Consider the following 16,493-nt stretch of genomic DNA (forward strand, 5'->3'; position numbering starts at 1 on the left):
ATTCCCAGAGCTATGTACCTCTCACTGTGGTGGATACATGTACAGAACAGCCAATTTAACATTCATCAATTCCGATAATCGACTATCCAATGACTGGATATGGGAATCGGTGTACGAAGACCTCGACGGATCGCTGTGTGGTACAGAGAATTGTAAGGTGGTACCTTGTACGGGAACCCTACCATCAGTTTGTGGCAACTTCACTCATCACATGACCGGTGTACCGTTATGTACGTGTCCTCCAGAAGTGAAACTATTCCGTCTCTCAGTACAGTCGTATATCTACTACATATATACATCCAGAAACTATGTTTATACTATACGAGAGTCACTGACATTGACTACTCAGTATGGATCGACAGAACATCCCTACAGAAGTAAAGCTATAGCTCCTCCCTATGGTTGGATGTCAAACTTAGTATCTGGCGAGAAGTATGAATGGTCCATGCCATTTATCCACACGTGGACAAATATCAGTTACGATGCCACCTTTCTATAGGATGCAGGTAAATCATTTTGATATATCATTCTGTCTTTCAATGACCATGATCTGGTTGCATTGGGGTGCGATATTGTTCTTTGAGAAGATGTTATTGAACACTCGTAACGAGTTATTTCTTGCTATTGTTTTTATTCTGAAACCCAAAATAATCTGAAATTATAGTATGATAAGCTTATACCATGGAACCATATGTGGATGATGAATTTAACGCTTTAAATTCAAGCTGTCTTTCCAAATACAGTTATAAATCTAATGCATTTAATTTTTAAATTTAGTTTGGAGACCATGTCAAAATCAGTCAGCCACTAGCGGGAGAACCAGATAGATTTAGGATCGATGGATCAAACCTGATCCCTCCAACAAACGGTACCCTGGATCCGGAAAATACATTATCACGGAGATTGGCAGTATAACGAGACTTCCGGAATGATCACGTATTTAGGTTTGTGGTTATATTATACAGAGGTAGAAAAAGGATTAATCTTACAGTACATTTGAGATTCCTTTATTTTCATTATATGATACAGTTCCACACCCATGTATAAACAGTTCAATATGTGTGTTTTTATCAAATTTGCAATAAAATAAACACATTTTTCCACTATTGTAACTCCCTGTGTGTTATCCACAGGTTATAAAATTTGGTTTTGATTAGTAAAAGGTATGCTGACTGTTTGAGTAAGATACCTGTTATTTTAAATCTATAGAAAACCAGACATATATATGTTTTTAGAATAATATCACTATTATGATATAGACTCTCGTTTCATTATTATTGCACACAGCATCCAAGGTATACATCGATCCATAGCCTGTGGATAGTGGTACAGTTTATCTGTAATTTATCTTACAAATCAAAGAACATGTCTAACATCTACGCCAGTGCGGACAATACACAGGAAACTACACTCACATATCTTGTATCCTTTTATGATTTAGTATCCTACCGACTCCGTGGCTATGAAGATAAAAACTACGGTTTGCGTAATATCAACGTCAGACATACGGACAGAGAAATGTTTTTTCAATGGATGCGTCCCTCCCCCACCAGAACCAACGGTACCAACTGTAACCCCGGGAACGGATAACTCTAGTATACAGGAACTGGTCGTCACCCTCGTCATGGCCAAACAATACACTGCCTGTAGATATGGACGATGTCATTATTACTAAAGGTAACACTATGATTAATATCGAACATCAATATGTACGCTACCATTAGCTGTGGGTAATTATATCATCACTAAAGGTACCGTTACAAACAACAGTATCGTATACATTATATACACACAATTCTGCTTTATACTGTATGAAGATAAGGGCGATAAGGGCAATATCGTCATTGTACTTTTTAGTCTCAAAAGCGAAATTATCTAAACGTAAGCATTGTTATTAAATATAATAGATATAAAACATATATCTCTACATGCACTATATGTTTGTGATGTTTTTTATGTATATGTCACTTGAGTTATTATTGGTATATTGCACTGAGTGTGCTAGTGTGTGGAATTATATGTTGAATAGTTTGGTGAGTAAATTGTCTGAATATTATAAATATACATTATATATGTATTTTAAAAACCAATTTGAAAAGTAAATTGGGCTGTATTAAATTTCAGTATCAATACGGAAGTTTTTAGATTCCAAAACGACGTTGGTAAAGTACTAGATACCGTCGATTAGTCCCACCTTCCTCTGTTGATGAAATCACAAAACCACGTCAAATGATGTGGTCATACTTACCGGTAGACGGTAAATTAAATTGTACTTCACCCACATCCCGCAACTCCCGTATGTCCATTTGATTTAAGTTTGATATTCAATGGAACATCTTCTAAATCTTCAAAATCAAGCATTAAAACTATAAAGTAGTGGTGATAAAAAACAACAGTTCTGCATGGCGACAACTGTGAATGAATGACTGTACGGAATGAATTTTGCGACAAACGTCAATTTGTGACGTCATGGACATGTCACAATATAAAATATTTACATTGCCACTGCACAGTACATATATATGTTGCTACTAACCTCAATGTTATGTTATTTTCCAATATAAACATAAGCATATCATCTACAAAATTAATAGATGTAAACATTTTTCTTGCATTTATTCAATGCTTTATTTCATTTATATGTTAAAGTTTGATAATGAGGTGATTAATGAAACTTTATTAATATTTTAAATAAGCTGGCTGTTTTTTCGCACTTTTTTGTGATAAAGTCCGAATGCAATTGCTCAATTGATTGAACAAAACAAAGACAAAATATGATAAATATTTTTAGGTCATTATTGTCCCTTCAAATTAGATTTGAGATACTTTTTGTGGATTTTTAGGTCATCTGACCCGAAGGGTACGGATGACCTATAGTCGTCATGTTTCGTCCGTCGTCGTCCGTCGTCGTGCGCCGTCCGCCGTCCGCTGTCCGCCGTGCGTTAACTTTTCACATTTTGAACTTCTTCTCAAGTTCTACCAGTGCGATTTGGCTGAAACTTGCATGAAATGATCCTGACATGGTCCCGACAAAGTGTTGTTATTTTTCGGGTCGATCCGAAATCTAAGATGGCCGCCACAGCTTACCATTTTGAAAACACATTTTGAACTTCTTTTCAAGGTCTACCAGTGCGATTTAGCTGAAACTTGCATGAAATGATCCTGACATGGTTCCGACAAAGTGGTGTTATTTTTCAGGTCGATCCGAAATACAAGATGGCCGCCACAGCCGCCATCTTGAAATCACATTTTGAACTTCTCAAGTTTCTAACGATGCGATTTGGCAGAAACTTGCATGAAATGATCCTGACATGGTCCCGGCAAAGTGTTGTTATTTTGTCGGGTCGATCCGAAATCCAATATGGCCACCGCAGCCACCATCTTGAAGACGCATTTTTAACTTCTTTTCAAGTTCTACCGGTGCAATTGGGCTGAAACTTCCATGAAATGATCCTGACATGGTCCCGACAAAGTTTTGTTATTTTTCGGGTCGATCCGAAATCCAAGATGGCCGCCACAGCCGCCATCTTGAAAACACATTTTGAACTTCTTCTCAAGTGCTAACGGTGTGATTTGGCTGAAACTTGCCTGAAATAATCCTGACATGGTCCCGACAAATCGTTGTTATTTTTCGGTCGATCCGAAATCCAAGATGGCTGCCACAGCCGCCATCTTGAAAACACATTTTTAAATTCTTCTCAAGTTTTAACTGTGCGATTTGGCTGAAACTTGCATGAAATGATCCTGACATGGTCCTGACAAAGTGTTGTTATTTTCGGGTTGATCTGAAATCCAAGATGGCCACCACAGCCGCCATCTTGAAAAAACATTTTGAGGGACGTCTTCTCAAGATCTACCAGTGCGATTTGGTTGAATCTTGCATGAAATGACCCTGACATGGTCCTGTCAAAGTGTTGTTACATCTCTGGTTGATCCCAAATCTAAGATGGCTACCATGACACGATATCTAACTAACTAAATTTCCTATATGATCATTGCCAAGGTAGTCAGATGACCGTTAAGGCCCTTGGGCCTCTTGTATATGTTTTGCTCGCCAAAGACTAGCAAAATGAAAAATTCTGAACTCATATCATCAATCTTGTACGATGTTATTACGTGTATACTAATTTTTTCAAATTAGCCATGACATTTGATATACGTTGTTTGTTTGGTTGTTTTTGTTTTACAAAAATGTTACTCCGATCTTCAATACGAGATGTAATGACTGCACTGTCATTTGTTCCACCGTTTCGATAGATACGTGGATGATGGCTGACACCGTCATACCGAGGCTGAACAAGCTGGTGATCCTGGGCGTGTTAGAGTTGGATCAGGGTCCCGTCAATGGTTACTATAGAAACTTTACTCTTAGCGCCACAGACATCATTATCATCGGAGGAAGACTTATTATTGGAACTCCAAGCCATCCGTTCCTTGGTCTGGTCGACATTGTGCTCGGGGAAGTCGGCCAGGATACTTAGATACTGAGGAGTATTTATCGTTCTCTCAGATACCCGTCAACTCCAAAAACGCTAGGTAAGGTCATTCATTCCTCTGTTAACTCTAAAACATCGGGTAGAGGTATAATATACGAACTCCAATAGGAAAAGATATCATACACTCTAAACGTTATCGCCTCTCAGTCCCCTCAATAGTTAATGTTCGCAGTACCGGTCAACTCTAAATCATTAGGAAATACTCTTAACAGCCTTTAATAACTTTAAAAGTATTGCTAGATCACCGTCAGTACTAAAAGTCCTGATCGAAAACTTACATAACTGAGTATATTAACTTTAAATAATACTTAAAGTGGCTCTCTGTGTTTAAGGTGTTTTACGGAGGTCTGTCCCTCAATGGGAGAGACGTCGGAATCACATGGACGCGGTTATTACAGACCGGTCACCCCGGGGATACAGTCATCAGTCTTACAGACAGCGTAACATGGGGGGTCGGGGAGGAAATCCTCATAGCATCAACAAGTTACGACATTTGGGAGACAGAAACATTTATTATTACAAATGTATCAGACGATGGCCGCACTTTGTCACTCAACGATTTCCTAAAGTTCCGACACATTGGTAGGTTTATCAGGATATCAATATATCGGTAAATTACAATACAATAATTCAATTTCTAATGACCTAATTCTAAATTTAAAAACGAATAGTTTCAGTGTGTTTGACGAGCACATTTTCTTATGTTATAGTGCATAACGAAACCATTGGCGACAGGGAAGTAGTAATGTCAGCGGAGGTTGGCCTTCTCACCAGGAACATTCGGCTACTTGGTGAGGATGAGAACAGTTTATACACGGATCGTTACGGAGGACAAGTGTTTGTTGGTGCCAATGTTTTCAACAATACGTATTATCAAGGTAGGCTGAAAAAGTTTCAACAATTACATCATAGTATGTCGTTAAAGTCAAAATCAATTACGCAGCATGGGATATGATCTTTTAAGCAATATGTCTCATATCTCAACTCTACATAACGGAAAACATAAGGGTTAGGTTCGTGTCATTCATACTTTCCGATACCATTGTAGTTTCTTATTAAACGTTATAATGTTTTTTTGTGTATTGCACTGTCTATCATCGTCTGGGACTGTCGATCGCCATTAAGTGTCTTTTCCGAGATAATATTATTATATATATGTATTGAAAAATGTTATTTCTCCAATCTACAGGATATTAACAATGGTGACAAAATACTCTTATATTATGGCAAATGTAGATTTGATATGAATACCGTTGTTCAGTTTATTTAAAACATCTAACTGTGCATATAAATGTCATGCATTATCTCTTAATTGTTTACCATTGAACGGAAGATATTTTTATCATTTTTCTTTTATAAATATTTTTGTTGGAATTCTAGTTCCGTTATCACTTGTCTATTAAAACTAAAACAATGTTTCAATAATTTAAGATGACATATCGTAGTAATTTTCTTCAAAAAAGCCCTATAGAAGAAAAGAAGAAATCTAAAGTAATATTTTGGCTCATGTGATCATGTTAATATTAAGTTTTATTTCGACGACGACGAAGAGAAGAATTTCAAATAAAATCACTGTTATTTTAAATTGGCTGTATAGAACTCTTATGTAAATGCACCCTTCTTGTCACAAACATTACATCCACTTATTCATAGTGTTTTTCTATGATATAATTAAATTCAGGGTCATATATTATAACACTAGACATAATAATACGTAATTTGACTTCTGTTTGTACATTTCATGAAATCGGGGCCAGCACCACGAAGGAAAATATGTATTTAATATCTCTGTTGCAGGCTATGCAAGTTTAAACAATGTCGAGTTTTACCGTACTGGGCAGGAATATCCTTATACCAACACACCGTTTTCTCTCGTATATTGGGGAGTTAACTCCCTTTCCGAGGATGGACCGTCGTATGTAACAAGTTGTGCCTTCCATGAAATCGTCTCGTCCGCCATAGGGTTGCACAATACCAATAGTCTTGTGCTTAAAGGGAATGTCATACACAAGTCTATTGTAACAGGTATTATCAGTAATCAGAGACGAGTTGGTAGATATACATATATATTTATTGACTGTTTTGTAAACATTATATTTTGAATTAGAAAACTGACCAAGACACCCAGCAAAAGGTTTTGTACCTTTTCTCTTTTATTTTTTTCATAGTCTTTATTTTCATTTGTTTATTATTATTTTCTCTTAGTTCTTAATTCTAAGTTTTTCAATTAAGTGGATCTTTGTTGTTTTGAAACCCAGTCTATTTGCTTAGTTTAAACAGAAAAGATTCAAATACGGTATCTTGAAGTACAAACAAAATGGAATACATTTTCCGATTTTTTGTGTACAAAACATAAACAGCCATTCTGGTAAATATTTCGGATAATGAATTGCTACATATTACAGGTTTGACAACTACCGTAACTACTTGTATGTTTCAGCAATGGAAACACAATCCTCCCTGAATACCACCATACAAAGTAACCTGGTAGTACAAGTTTTAGGCGGTAGTAATCGGTTCGGAGCTATCAGCAGCATGGGATCCCGGGAACTGACACTCACCTCTAATACAGTCAGTGGGACAGACGGAACAGCCTTCCATGTCCCAGGTGTGGAATGTGGAGTAGACACTGGTCCGTCTGGAAATGAAGCCCACACCGCGTCGGTAGGCGTGGCTGTATTCCCGGAAGACAGCCTGGAGGATACTTGTTATCAGATATCGCAGTACCTAATCTGGAAGTGTAATGGTATCGGAATTTACTACAATGATAGACAGTCGGTAACTTTCACTGAAAATGTCCTGGCCGAAAATGCACTTGGAATTTACGCCCAGGTGATAGGACCAAGTGCTGTTGCTCATGTATATTCCCCGAAATTCTGCACCGTTAAGGATAATCTAATCATAGGGACAACATCTTCATATAACTGTTCAACAGACCAGAATGCAAATCTACAGGAATACAAAGTAGATTCCCGGAAGGTCCCACGTGGGTATGACCTTACCTCCTTCATGCAGGGCTAGTAATGGCGGCACCGAACAATAACCTGATTGGATAAAGACTTATCCTTCTATCATGGGAAGTAGATAACGAAATGTGAAAGGTAAGGTTAAGTCTACTGAATTTGAAACATTATAATTTAGTGAGTATCTTCTTTACTTTCGTTGTAATGTTTGGCTTCTCACAAATAGTTGAAAAAGCATTTTAAAATTATTTTTGCGTATGTAAGCAGTTTCAACAATTGTTCAATATAAATTTGTCATTTAAGTGGCTTCTAGTAAATATTATATATCATAGGTTTTAGAGCTCCAAAAAGCAGCAGACAGACCCAGGATCGGTGGGTTAGACAATCACTCTATATTCATCATTTTTGTTTGTCTATTATTTTTTTTTTTTATTTGCCAGTATAAGTGAAAGACATTTATTTTATGTGGGCTCGTCTTCTCTTCTTTCCTTCGCAATCCATTTTACTCAGATTGTAAACGTGCTTTGACCATTTTAAGACGAGTTGTGGTACTAAGGATTGTGATGCTGACGACCATCAAAGCCAATGATGATGGGACAAACACAACACCCAGTGGTTACCAGGAGGAATTACCAAACATCAAGATCGGAAAACGACATGTTTTTCTTCCATACATAGGCCTAATTTCGAGTTAGATTCGGAGTAAATTGATGTAAATCTTTTGTGTTCAATTAATCTCTTTTTCTCTTTCAGATGGTACCAGGTTATACTTGTAAAAAAGTTGATTGCCAGTCTTTTTTCATATAATTAGCTTTCGCCTTTCACACACGAGATGCTAAATATCTCTTTGAATAAAATATTATTAGCATTTTTCTTATCGTTAATCGCTTAAATCCACCTATTTTCATTCATTGCTTGAAAAAATTGTCATCTTTTTAAATGTCCAATTATGAAAGATAAACGTCATTTAAAATTGAAATGTTGACACAATGGATGTCACGTAAATGGTAATTTGCTTGTTTCGACAAATGATTAAGAAAACAAGATAAGATACAATGTTTGTTAATCAGAAAAGGTAAAAACCAACAAGTGATTGCGTCGATATGGATTGTGATGGTCTGAAGAAGGCATTGATATAAGTGATGAAGATGGATCCTTTCTGGGGAACAAAGGGTAATGTCATTATCGGACTTCGTCGCGAATGGGAATGGAACGGAGATTCGGAGACGGGGGCTTGGGGGACTATCGGAGTTCCTTATAGAGCTGTTAATTAGTCTGTCTCCTGGCCACCAACGGACCTTAATGTCTTAGATAGCGTTCGCACCACATAACGGTGAAGATTTGAGTCTTTTGTCAAAAAATATGAATTACTGGTATATAGAATGAACCACTATTCGAATTTGGAAATATATTAGACACCACAAAACATAGCACAGGAAAATACTGTTTGCACTAAGGACTTCTAAATAAAGTGTTATTTTTTATCAAAGATATTAAAGCATTTTTTCCTCACTAGAAAAACATTTTTTTGTTGAGTGACACTGGGGTCCTAGGTTATTATAGTATAGTGTTTACTCATTTCAATCAATCTATGGAAGTGTTGTTCCCCGTCCCTCTGTAATGGAAAATGGGGTGGATCACAGTTTTAAAAAATTTGTATTAAATGATAATCAAATTACATAATCATACGTATCATGTGCTGATTGGTCCATAGGTTCTGTCCGTGATGATCGCCATGTTCGATATGAAGCAAGGCAAAGCCTGTCCTTGGCAGGGCCTATCAGAGTCAGTGTGACAAACATGGCACAATACATATAGTATAATACGCTATACCCGAATGAATAGCAAAAATCGAGAGTCTGACGCGGGTACGAGACCGAGTGCCCCGGCCACCGGCGTCCCTTCTACAGCCGCGTCTCTTCTCACCAAACCTGTGTCTTGTACTGGATGGGAGAACGGTTACACTAGAGCAGATTAAATGGAAACCACAACAAGATTCACACAGCGGCACTAAACAAGAGAAGGCAGCGCGGGGGCTGTAGCTATGGACTGGGGGCGGCTGTCGTAAAACGCGTCGACTAGTCTTCCGTTCATGTTCCGTTAGTAGTAGCTCTGCAGGTGGGGTTAAAAATAAAATGTCATTTTCTACCATGTATATACATATTTCTGAGTGTTTTTTCTTTTTTTTCTTCTGTAGCTAGCTTCTTCTCTCTATCCTTCTGCTTCTCTTCTTCTCTATATACTTGATTGTGCTAAACTATTCCTCAGGTGGGCTCTGGCACGCGTGTTGCTTGTTATCATCCTTCCGGTTTGCAGGATAACATTTCAGATCGATTACCAAATTCAAGTGGTACTTAAATACGGTTTTAAGAAACTAATTATATTTTGTTTTTGTTTGATAAATTTTTTTTTTTTGTTTTTTGCCAATTTATGGTACATTATGGTGATATCATCTATTAAGACAATATAAGCGTTACTTAGTAATAATCCCTATTGCAACAAGTGGTTTTTTATTGTAAAGGACTAATATATGGGTAATGGCTCTTTTGGCTCCTAAATCTACCCAAATTTCAAATTAAGTATTTAGAAATTAAGTTGCTGCGTTTGAAATATCGGAACACGCTCCTGATAAAAACTTAATGATATTTTTGTTGACAGATTGTAGGGTTTTTGCAATTATAACCATGGTAACTTTGCATATCATAAATTATGCAAATTTGAAAATTTGGTCAATTTTTGCAAATTTTTTGGTAGTTTTTCTTTTAAAAACAATAGAGCACAACTTAGAACAAACTTTATATTTTAAGGGAATGAGCAGGCACGAAGAATACATTCATTTTGAGAAATATAAAGTTTGTTCTAGAATGCGCTCTATGTTAGCTAGATGAAAAACTGCATAAAAAGGGACAATTTTAATGAAATTTTCACATATTGCATAATTTATGCATAAAAAATGGTTGCCATGGCAACTAGAACTGTATTATGACCTAATAACACTATCAAAATATGTCAGGTATGTAGTTAATATTCAAATTGCAAGACTCACATCTTAAAATAACAGACTTTGAAAAATAGCGGATTTGGGGGCCAAAACAGACCCTTACCATACCTAGTCCTTTACTAATTGAAATTAATGCAAGCTTGTTTGTAAGCATCAGGAACGATTCAATATTCAAGATAGATGTATGTTATGTTCCCACCCTTCTAAAAATTATCTGATATCGTTTTTATATCATGAATAATAATATTTGATTTTGTTAAAAGAAAATCGGCGGAAAAAATGTTATATCCATGTAGATCATTGAAATCATGTGTAAAAGCATCGTGTGAACCAATACAAATACAACGCGGGATCTGTGAACAGTGTGACGTCATCATGACGTCATTAGATGTCATCGTGATGTTTGAATTGCAACAATGTATAATATCCTACAACATTATATCTTTTGAAGGGAGCTCTAAATGATTGGCAGTATTTACTCCCATGCGTACAACTAAAGAAAAATATTAGCTTAAAGAAATTCCTAAATAGTTTGATGATAGATGATAGAACCAAGTGTTTTGTTTCCGAAGTGTTAACATTAACAATTTCATTGACGACTCAACATTAAATTCAGGTCAAATGTATCTATATAAAGTAAAAAGATTTTAGGCTTAGAACAGAACCAGATGTTGAGAATGACTTAATATAATGTAATGTGAAATATTGTCTTTAAGGTAAAAAATACTTGCTTCATTTCACCACTACCAGTCCTCAGACGTTACGTCTGTTCCTTTTGAACTCGGACGATAGCCAGGTGGTTACTGTTGGGATATGGTACTCCCAGTCCAACCGGCGAGATGTGTATGTCGGGGGAGCCAACTTGTCCTTGCAAAAAATGCCAGGTGGTCAACGGCAAGTATGATAGTAGATCCGCCATCATATGAGGGGCAAGTTCATTCCAAAGACTAATTCCACAGACGTAACTGGAACTAATTTCTTTGACAGAGACTCCAATACCCTCTACGTGTTAGTCAGAGGAAAACCGCCCGGTAAAGATAGTAACAAATCCCACATTCATTGTGTCATTTCAAATCCCAGCATTGACCTCGGAGGAGTTTTACGGAGAGGCGTTGATACATAATCTGGCATTGTTCTTCAATGTGCCGCCCGAGAAGGTGAGAATAGTAAACGTTGTCCGGGAATCTGGAAGGAGGAAGCGGCAAGTTGATGGCAACATCGAAGTACAATTTGAAATCGGCGACCCGCCCGCTGCAAGTAGGTCATATCATGCTTAACATCACGTATAGAAAGATGTGTATGCAATCGAACACTAGTATTTTTAATCTATATTTGTGTTACTTTTTTTATTTCTCTAATTGATTATTATTTCCATAGTTATATCCAAACTTATTGGATATATTTACCTTGTATGGTATTGCAGTGATTCTTATTTTAGATACTTTCATTTAACTTTTTTTTCATGCATGAAGTTAGATGTTTCTTGTTTTCACAAAAATAAGTAAGTACTCAAACGAGAAAAAGAGAAAATATTTTTTATATCTGTTTTACATATTCTATAGAAAAAATATAATATCTCAATTCTGATAAAAATTGTTTTCTCTGTATAGAAAAACAATATTTCTGATCAATCGACCCCCACCCATTTTGATATGTTTAAGATGCAAACTCTACCACTGACGAAGCCTTGACAAAGGACTCCTTGTTGGATATGTCCTCGAAGTTGATCAATGAGGTACAGGGAGGAGGGGACTTAAGCGCCGCTCTCAATGTGTCTGTGAGTGGAGTAGCTGTTAGTGAGCCTCTCCCGGAGGTTCCTGAGGACGGCTCCTACACCATAAAGGACTCAGAGGGACAAATAACTATACACATACAGAAGATGAATGTGACCATACAACCGGGTCCGTCACATGATAAACGGTTCCATTCCCCATACAACCCTGTCTGAAATTTTATGATCAACAGGTAGGTTTGAGATAAAAGTAGTATAACTATAATTATTCGAATCATATCGAGGTACAGTCTTTTATGTAACGTAAATTGAATGCTAAGTTTTCAACAATGAATCTGCAATTAGTTTCACGTATTTTTTTTATTGAATTTTGCAATATGAAATATATAACCGTTATCATTTCCCCGAGTGTTTACTTAATTTATTAAAATTGAATAACCAATTACAAAATAGAGTCACAATACTCATGAGAGGCAACTTTTGGGATTACTTATGGCGTATACATTTAGATATTAGATCATAGATTAAATAAACACGTACACACTTTTTCTGTTACGTCTTACAATTAATTAAAGTTCTAAGTATTTATATAACAAGTCTGAAGTATAGTTACAGTGCATACATACAATTAATAATATGACGTGTATTTTCAATGATATTCACAGTATAATTCATCAAAACTTGATTTTCTATAGATTACTGAAGAAAACAGATTGTCAAAATGTCCGCCCAGTTATGGCACAACGTGTATTTTCCCTCCTACCATGAATCACTTTTGATACATCTTCATGATTTAATTTCCAGAATCAACCGATGTCGAAAGTTGGCAGTATCGGTGACCCGTGGCGTGTGACCGCCTCTCTCATATCAGGGGGAGACCACTCAGAGCAGTTACTAGGTACAACAACAGTGAACATTGTCAGTGGATGGGCTAACTTTACGGACCTTAGCATATCCCATTTTGGTGAAGATTATGTTATCTACTTTAATAAAACTTACCCTGACAATAATAAGACTTTTTCGGTAGAATCAGAGAGAATTTATGTATCAAAGTTAGAGGTGGGTTTGCAGACTAATATTTCCACCGGCTCTAAATTTATAAACAACGTTACTGAAGTGAGGATAACGTTGACAGATAACACTGGACAGCGACTCAACAATATATCGTGGAGGGTATGTATTTATAGATGATGTAGGCCTTACCATCACTAGAACAAATGCAGTTTATCGTGTCATGTAATTTTTTAAGTTGAAACGAAAAATAGATGATTCCATTTTCTCTTCTTTCAAAGTTTCAAAAGATAGATGGTACATAACTTAATCTGTTCGCTTAGATTGTATGTACCGATAGTACACGATTATTAAACGCGATTTACCGACATGAGATTGATATAAAATTGATAAAGGCGGAAAGCCCATCCCAAACAGAATACGTATTTCACGCTTTACACACTTTCATTTGCAATCGTAACTCTGGATTTGACGTTAAACCTTATAATAGTATTATCTTTAAAATCAAAATATTCTTAATGGTCCTAAACATATATTTATGTAATTTTCCGGAATTTCCGTATATACCTATATATATTCCTGCTTACAAATTCACTACAGGGCCACACATGGACGGCGACAGCAAAAACTCCTTGATGAATCAGATCGTGTGCTGAATGTATCAGACGTAGTGATATTGGGACCCGACACTGGTGAAGCTGTATTCGATTCTCTTGTTGTTGATCAGATTGGTTTTTTATTTCCTTACCTTTCAAGTGACTTCGTCTCCAGAAGAGTACAATGTCAATAAGACTATCCAGATCCAGGTACTAACGGAGGAACAGTTGACTTTGATCGTCGACAATACTACCACCGTCACCAACATTTCACTGAGGTTCAACGCAAATTATCAAAATGTTGTTGGGGATAAAGAGGACAACTTTGGAGCGATGGTTGTCAACGTAATATCACAGCAGTTTCCAGACGTGGTTTTTGATTCAATTACAGTCAGAGAAGGTACTGAACTCTATTACATTTTTCGCAATGAAATATAAGGTTTTATTTTGAAAAAGTAATATTTTCATGGTAGTAAAAATATCACTTAAAATATTAATTTTGATATTTTCACTTGCTTTTGACCAGTCGAAATGCAGCATTTACAGTTAAAATATCATGTTGATTGTTATTTATTTGTGAAAATATGCCGTTATGCGCACAAAAATACGAAGGAATAATCGCAAGGTCAAATAACTCTATAAAATATAACGGCGGAATAACCTTTGGTAAAACAAGTAGTGAGTTTGCACCTCACGAGATGAGATGAAACATTCAGTATTCATCAAGAAATAAGGAATATCCTCTGTATAAATATTATATACATACAAAACTAATCAACGTGATAAGATATGGGTATCAGTTTGCACCTTTCTATCATTATAATTATTAATGTAAAGTAATTATTGATATTAAGAAAATGAAAAATTGCTTACAAAGGTTAATTTTCCAATATTTTCGAATTATCTTACTCGTTTTTAAAACAGGATTTTGCTTAACAGTGGTGCTATGACTTTATCAGCACAATATGCCTCATGTTAGGTCACCTGAGCAGAAGTCATGGTGATCTATTCTTTTTTCCGTCTTCGTGCGTCGTCCGTTGTGCGACGTCCTTTAACATTTCCTGGCGTGAACACGATAACTTGAGTAAATAGTAAACCGAGCTTAATGGAAAACTGTCTTTGCCTTTTTTGTAGACTGAAACTTTAAAAGATCACAAACGAGTTTGGGAATAAGCGTCATTCAAAGGAGTTATTGTCCGTTGCACTAATAATTATAATTTTACCTTGTGAACACGATAGCTTGTGTAAATAATTTACGAGTAAGTGTCCCATTACACTAGCAATGATCATTGGACGCTGTGAACACGATTGCTTAAGTAAATATGAACCGAGCTTAATGAAACTTTGTATGTAGACTGACATTGAACATGTGTGGGACAGTTCGACAATCTGTGTGATGTGAGTGTAACCTACGGAGTTATTGTCCTTTGCACAAATAATTATTATTGGACGTGAACATGATAAACTTAAGTAAATATTGCACTCAGTCTCATGCAACTTTGTATTTAGACTAAATTGGAAAGATTTCGAAACTATTTCGAACATTGGCCTGTTTCGATTGTAACTTACGAAGTTATTGTCCTTTGCAATAATAATTATTGAACCTTGTGTACACGATAATGTGAACTAATATACACCAAGTTTACTGAAACATTTTTGTATGTATAAACTATTAGAACTATGTTCCTATCTCGTAAACCAAAAGATATCAGTTGGCTAGTAAAATGATATAACTAATTTAAATGAAATACCCGGTGACCGTTAAGGCCCATGGGCCTCTTTGTATTGATGTTACAATACAAGAGAATAATTCTGGTAAATAAAACGTAAAAAACACAACCCAGTGATATTATATTTGTGTCAGGCAAATGAATATCTTTCAAATGATTGCATATTTAAAAAATTATATTCCCAGCGCTTATGTGTCATATTTTCCGTGTCTGTACTTTTTTTGTTTCTTTATGTTTTTATAAAGGGAGCATTGTGGTGGAGCTAGTGATGCGGAGTCAGGCGGAGGATACCAACGCAACCCTAGAATTACTAGACTCGGTGATACAATTAAGTGACTTCTCTTTCAATGACAACCCTCTAACGACACCACTACTGAGTGTGAATGGAGTAGACGTGTCAGCTGTAAGTAGTCAAAGCAACTCAGCGACAGAGAAAAACTTTTTTTTTTTTAAAGTGAAGAAATGTGTTATATTCTTCTCTTTATCTGTGATGCTCTAGAAATGTGTTATATTCTTCTCTTTAATCAAAATGTTGATGTTATTTGTCACAAGACACCAACTGTAAAACATAATTCACACGACACCAACCTTTTATATATAATTATTACGACACCAGCAATATTAGTCAACAGTTACACCATAGTTACCACTACAACAGTCGATACCACGGCAACCGACGAAAACCGATACTTACGAACAGTAGTTACACTACAACAATCGATACTAACGACACCAGCAGTTACCACGACAACAGTCGATACTACGACCACCAGCAATAACGACGACAAACAGTCGATACTACGACACCAGCAGTAACCACGACAACAGTCGATACCACGACACCAGTAGCAATTACCACGACAACAGTCGATACCACGACACCAGTAGTTACCACGACAACAGTCGATACTACGACACCAGCAGTTACCACGACAACAGTCGATACTACGGACACCAGCAGACC

At 36.4% G+C, this 16,493-nt stretch overlaps 1 pseudogene; it reads left to right on the top strand.

Moving 5' to 3' along the window:
* The first annotated feature begins 4 nt into the window (after window positions 1–4).
* LOC138314010 (fibrocystin-L-like) lies at window positions 5–15,932 on the top strand (annotated as a pseudogene).
* Window positions 15,933–16,493: the final 561 nt, after the last annotated feature.

The sequence above is a fragment of the Argopecten irradians genome, unplaced genomic scaffold (genome assembly GCF_041381155.1).
Source record: "Argopecten irradians isolate NY unplaced genomic scaffold, Ai_NY scaffold_1184, whole genome shotgun sequence".
NCBI lineage: Eukaryota > Metazoa > Mollusca > Bivalvia > Pectinida > Pectinidae > Argopecten > Argopecten irradians.